Source organism: Microtus ochrogaster, chromosome 1 (genome assembly GCF_000317375.1).
Source record: "Microtus ochrogaster isolate Prairie Vole_2 chromosome 1, MicOch1.0, whole genome shotgun sequence".
In the NCBI taxonomy this organism is placed as follows: Eukaryota; Metazoa; Chordata; class Mammalia; order Rodentia; family Cricetidae; genus Microtus; species Microtus ochrogaster.
The window spans coordinates 97,910,695-97,916,740 of record NC_022009.1 but is presented as its reverse complement, the minus strand read 5'-3'; positions in this window follow the sequence as shown (position 1 = coordinate 97,916,740).

The window sequence follows — 6,046 nt, the reverse complement described above, 5'->3', positions numbered from 1 at the left end:
CCTGTCTAGATAGAGTTGGTGAGCTCTCATTAGCTCAGGTAAACTGTTTCTGTGGATGTCTCCATCATGGTCTAGACATCTTTGCTCATATTCAAACTCCTCCACTCTTCAATTGTACTTTGGGATCTCAGCCCTGTGCTCTGTTGACAGTCTCTGCCTCTCTTTCCATCAGTTGCTGGATGAAGATTCTATGGTGGCACCCTCTCCAGTATTGCTTAGGGTCTTAGCTGGGGTCATGCTTGATGATCCTGGGCAATTTCTTTAGTGCCAGGTTTCTTGCTAGTCCCATAATGGCTCCCTCAGTCAAAATATCGCTTTCCTTGCTCTCCACCTCTGTACTTTTCCACTTTGACTATCCTATTCTATTGAGATCTCCTCACCCCTGCCCTTCTTCTCTCCTCCTCCACTCCACCCTCCCTTCTCACCCTAACCCCATGCTCCCAATTTTATCAGGCAATCTAGTCTATTTCCCCTTTCCAGGGGAAATGTGTCCCAGGTGAAATATGTTTTTTTTCTAATGATTCACCATGTTAGCTTCTCTAGGGTAGTGAACTATAGGCTCAGTGTCCTTTGCTTAACAGCTAGTATGCACTTACAAATGAGGACAAGCCAAGCTCATCTTTCTGGGCCTGAATTACCTCACACTGTGTTTTTTTTTCTAGTTTCATCCATTTGCATGCAAATTTCAAGATGTCATTGTTTTTACTGCTGGGTAGTTCTCCTTTGTGTAAATGTAACACATTTTTAAATCCATAATTTATTTCAGGCGCATCTAGGTTGTTTTCAGTTCTGGATATTACAAACAATGCTGTTATTAACATAGTTGAACAAATGTCCTTGTATTATGATTGAGAATCCTTTGGATATATGCCCAAGAGTGACATTACTGGGTTCTGAGGTGGATTGATTTCCAATTTTCTGAGAAATTGTCATACTGATTTCTAGAGTGATTGTACAAGTTTGCATTCCCACCAGCAATGGAAGAGTGTTCCCCTTACTCCATATCATCTCAATAATAGGCTATCATTGGTGTTTTTGATCTTTGTCATTCTTACTGGTGTGAGATGGTTTCTCAGAATCACTTTGATTCACCTTTCCTTGGAGCCTAAAAATGCTGAACATTTTCTTAAGTGTCTTGCCACCATTTGAGATTCTTCTGGGAAAGACTGCAAATAGATCCATACCTATCCCCATGCACAAAACTCAGGTCCAAGTTAAAGACCTCAATATAAATCCAGCCACACTGAGCCTGATAGAAGAGGAAGTGGGAAGTAAGCTCCAATGCATGAGCTCAGGAGACCACTTCCTAAATATAACACCTGCAGCACAGCCACTGTGAGCAAAAATAAATGAAAGGGACCTTCTCAAAGTGAAAAGATTCTTTACAGCAAAGGGTGCAGTCAATAAGACAAATGGCAGCCTACTGAAAAGATTTTTACTGACCCCACATCTAATAGAGGAGTGATCTCTACATTATATGTAGAAATCAAGAAATTCAACATCTGAAATCCAAATGTTCCACTTAAATAAATGGGGTGCAGAACTAAACAGAGAATTCTCGACATTGTATTTGTTTTTCAATCGTGGTCTTTCACCATTTATAAAATGCCAAGCAGTTGGAAAGGCAGCCTAAAACTCGGATGTGCTCAGAATGATTGAGCACTTGAATCCAGGTAGACCAAGATAGCTTTATTCCCTCTATCTACTCTTATTATTTTAGAATGAGTAGTTTATATCCAAGTAAATTACTCTTAGTATTCATCTCTGTCACTTGCTTCCTTTCTCCCTGTCATTCTTTATCTACTTCCATCATTCTATGGAGCAGTGTGAGCCGAAGATTGGGTATTCATTGCAGCTGTTGAATTCCAGGGCCTGATCTGAAAATCAAATCTAAGAGCTGGAATTCAGGGTAAATAGAGCCTAAATATCTACTAAAACAATCTCTCAGATGTTTGTAACTTTGCTCTAATGGTAGCAGAACATTTAAATATTAAATCACCTTTTAGGATTATAACATCAGTATGGTATAAAAATGCAAGACCTTGTGTAACATTGTTCACTATCTCAATAAATATATTAATAAAAAATAAAATAAGTACAATTCCTCAAAGTGTGTAAGAAAAGCAATAGAATGCAAACAACTTATAGTAGCTTAAAGGTTGTGTCACTAACTGAAATATTAAAAATCTTTCTACTGAAAAATGTCACAGGCAGATTTCATGATTGCCTTCCCAAGGGAAGAGTCCTCTCATTAGTCATCAAGTGTATACCTCAGAGATTATATACATACAAAGTAACAATAAATTAGCACACACTCTGTGTGTGTGTGTGTGTGTGTAAAATAACTATCAACGAAAAAGAGACCATGAATTTGAGAGAGACTAAGGGAACTACATATGAAGGGTTGAAGGGAGGGAAAGTGATGTAATTAATGGTTTTCTTGTATTTTGGGGTTTTGAAACAGGGTTTCTTTGTGTAGTCTTTGTTCTCCTATGACTAGCTCTGTAGATGAGGTATCCTTGAAGTTACATAGAGACATCTGTCTCTGCCTCCCAAGTGCTGGGATTAAAGCCATGTGCCACCACTGCCCAGCTACGTGTGTATTCTAACTTCCTTCTTTATCTCCGTTTTATTGATTTATTTTCGCACAATATATCCTGACGGCATTGTCCTTTAGTTGGTGACATTAAAGGACTATGACTTCTAGGCTACTGTTCTCTTTTAGCTTGTTGGGTTACCATGTCACCTATGCTCTGCTTTTAGGGCTTACAGGACCTGAAAAAAAGCTATGCATTCTGCTAACTCCTATGCTCGCATTTTCTCTCAGGGATGTTTATATTGACTTCCGTGCATGGCATATTAGCAGCTCTGTTTGACAGTTGTTACTGATAATTCTGGTAAGATAGTAAGCTGTGGCAAGAATGTGCCCCATCATGCTTTTGTTTACTGGAACTCTTCCCTGGCCCCTTCAGTATTTTTTTTTAGAAAAATATTGCTGAAAATAATTAAAAAAATATTATTGATGAATATATTTCATGAACTGAAAATGAGGATTCCTATAAGAGCATCTTTTGAATGCTAGTACAACTAATATTCATTCCTTGTAGTTTTGAAGAGTGGAATTCATGATCCAGACTTTGCAAGATTTTGTGTGTAGCACATGTAGAGGGTTACATTACAGGAACAAATTCCCCATGAGCACTTTGAAAGACACATCTCTTCAGTTTAGAATCTGATGTTTCCATATTGTCATGGATATTGTTGATTTTATTTTTACATTGTCATTTAGGCGTTTGCATTTAGGATGATTATAGGTTTAGTTCCTGATTTCTGAGTTTGATTTTTTTAGATAGGTATTTTGCTCTTTGGTCTTCTGGTCTTTGTGGTCCACGTTGACATCTGGCCTTCTGAAAGTTAGTGTGGCCTTTGGTGTAACAATTTTCTCTGTTCTTTTAATTGGTTTGGCATGTACCTGTGGCTCATAAATCTTCTAGGTTTGTAGCTGGGAACAGGGCATAACAGCTGGGTGGGAGATACATGGGCAGTAAAATGAGTCTTGGAAACAAAAATTAGGGAGTGGGTCAGTTCATCTGACAAAAATGGGGCACGCTCCCATTCTTCTGAAGGATGTGGCATGGGCCTGAGCAGCTTGAATCTGCTGGGATTTGAGCAGCATCACCTTTCTAATTACCATGATTTGAATGTGTTACTGTTGGATGTTTGAGATCAGAAGCACAAACCAAACCAAGAAAGAAGTAATATGTTCGGAAGGGTTGTGCCATGCTTTCTGTGACACTTGAGGTGAATGTTCAAAACAGAATCATAATTAGGGTAAAACTGTTCCTAAGACAACCTCAAGCCACCTCTAAGCACCCATGCTAATATTTAAAAAGACACTCAAATAGCAGCATGTGAATAGAATATATAAACAGCAAGAACAAACAAACGTACTTAATATGATGGTGACAAACCAAAATTAATGTCTGTGGATGTAAATGCAATTTAAACGTGAAGCAGGTAAAATAATTAGGAAGACAGTAAAGCACTTGGGAGATGTGAGCAGAGAAAGAAAGACAATACCACAGAGAGGATAAAATCCTGATAGGAAAATACATTAGACAATTCCATAATTAAAAACATACAAACTTAGTTGAACAAATGCTTTTGTAGTATAATTGGGCATCTCTTGGGTATATTCCCAAGAGTGGAATTGCTGGATCTTGAGGTAGGTTGACTCCCAGTTCCCTGAGAAACCTCCACACTGATTTCCAAAGTGGTTGTACAAGTTTGCATTCCCACCAACAATGGATGAGTGTTCCCCTTACTCCACAACTTCTCCAGCATAGGCTATCGTTGGTGTTTTTGATTTTAGCCATTCTGACAGGTGTTAGATGGTATCTCAAAGTTGCTTTGATTTGCATTTCCCTGATCACTAAGGCGGTTGAAAAAGGGTAAAATTTGTGACTAAATTTTGAATTTATCTATTTCATCTTTATCTTTAATGAAGTTTACATTTCATTTATCTGAATAAATTAACTATATTCAAATAAATTTGAAATAATATTATTTATATTTTAAGATAATAAATCACTTTACATCCCATAGGAAATGTATTATTAATTTCATGTTATTAACATAAAAATAATTCTTGTTGCTGCTTTTATTGTGGTATGTTAAATTATATATTGAACTTATTTCTTGAAATCAGTACATACATCAGTCCTTTTTCAATATGACTCAATGATCAAATGTCTATGTAGCTCTTGTGAAGGGAACCTAAGTAGTCCTGAATGCATGTGATTCACACTGTGTTGTGGAGACTTGCTTACAATTTAAGGGAATTAGCTAATTACCATTATGGAGGGAAGCCAGGCAGCAAGCAAGCCCAACATGGTGCATTAGCTAAAAGCTTACATCCTGGTCAAGAATTCCAAGGGAAGTAATAGAGAGACTGGGGTATGTTTTGATGTGCACTTTTGAAACCACAACTCTGCCCCCAGGGATACTCCTCCTCCAGCAAAACCAGACCTCATAACCCTTGGTAAATAGTCACTAACTGGGAACAAAACTACAAATATATGAGCGTAAAGGGTCATTCTAATTCATATCACCACAGTTGCTAACACTAAAGTCTATTAATAGGACATCTTCCAGAATAATATATTTCAAAGTTTTTGTGAGTTTGACTAGGTAAACTTGAGATAACTTTTGCTTCTCTTTATGTGACTTGAAATAATTACATTTAAGATCAAATAAAGGGTCTTCTTTGCAACTGTCTTGTAGTGGATGAACAGTTTTTTCAAAGAAAAACAGTGGCCATCTGTTCTCTTTTCCACTGAGAATAAAATGAAGCCAAGAGAAACTTCTGTTTGAGAAAGGGAGAGTAGGGTTAAATGTTAGAAAAAAAAATACTTACTGACACTAAGAGTTGTTTAAACATAAAAATTCCAATATCTAGGGAATATATGTGAATATCAGTAAAAGGAAGGCAGAAAACCATCTGTGTTAGCAGCTCAGTCTGTAGACCTGTCTGAAAGCACAGTACTGCTTTAAAGACTCTCTAGAGAAATCTTTCATTTTATAAAGATATGCGCAACCTGGAAATGGAAAAGATTTTTTAAAAATGTTCAGAACAGGCTTTTTTTTTTTTAAAAAAAAAGAGCATCTGAGTAAAATGCATCATTTAAATTAAATGAAATATTATGGTCTTTTCAACACACCAAAATATTGCTTTCTAAGCTGAATATGCTGTTTTTGAAGACAGTCAACACAGCTTGACCTGGGAGTTCAAGCCATCCTGAGAATATAATGAGATATTGTTTTAAATCACTTAATGAATGGATTGTTTCTTAATCTCTCTTTTTTTAATATTTATTCATTTATTATGTATACAATGTTCTGTGATGTGGGAGTGTCATACATCAATCTGTTGATTTTATTGGTTAAGCAATAAAAAGAAACTGCTTGGCCTCATAGCTTAAAACATAGGTGGGAGGAGTAAACAGAATAGAATGCTGGGAGGAAGAGGAAGTGAGCTCAGAGACTC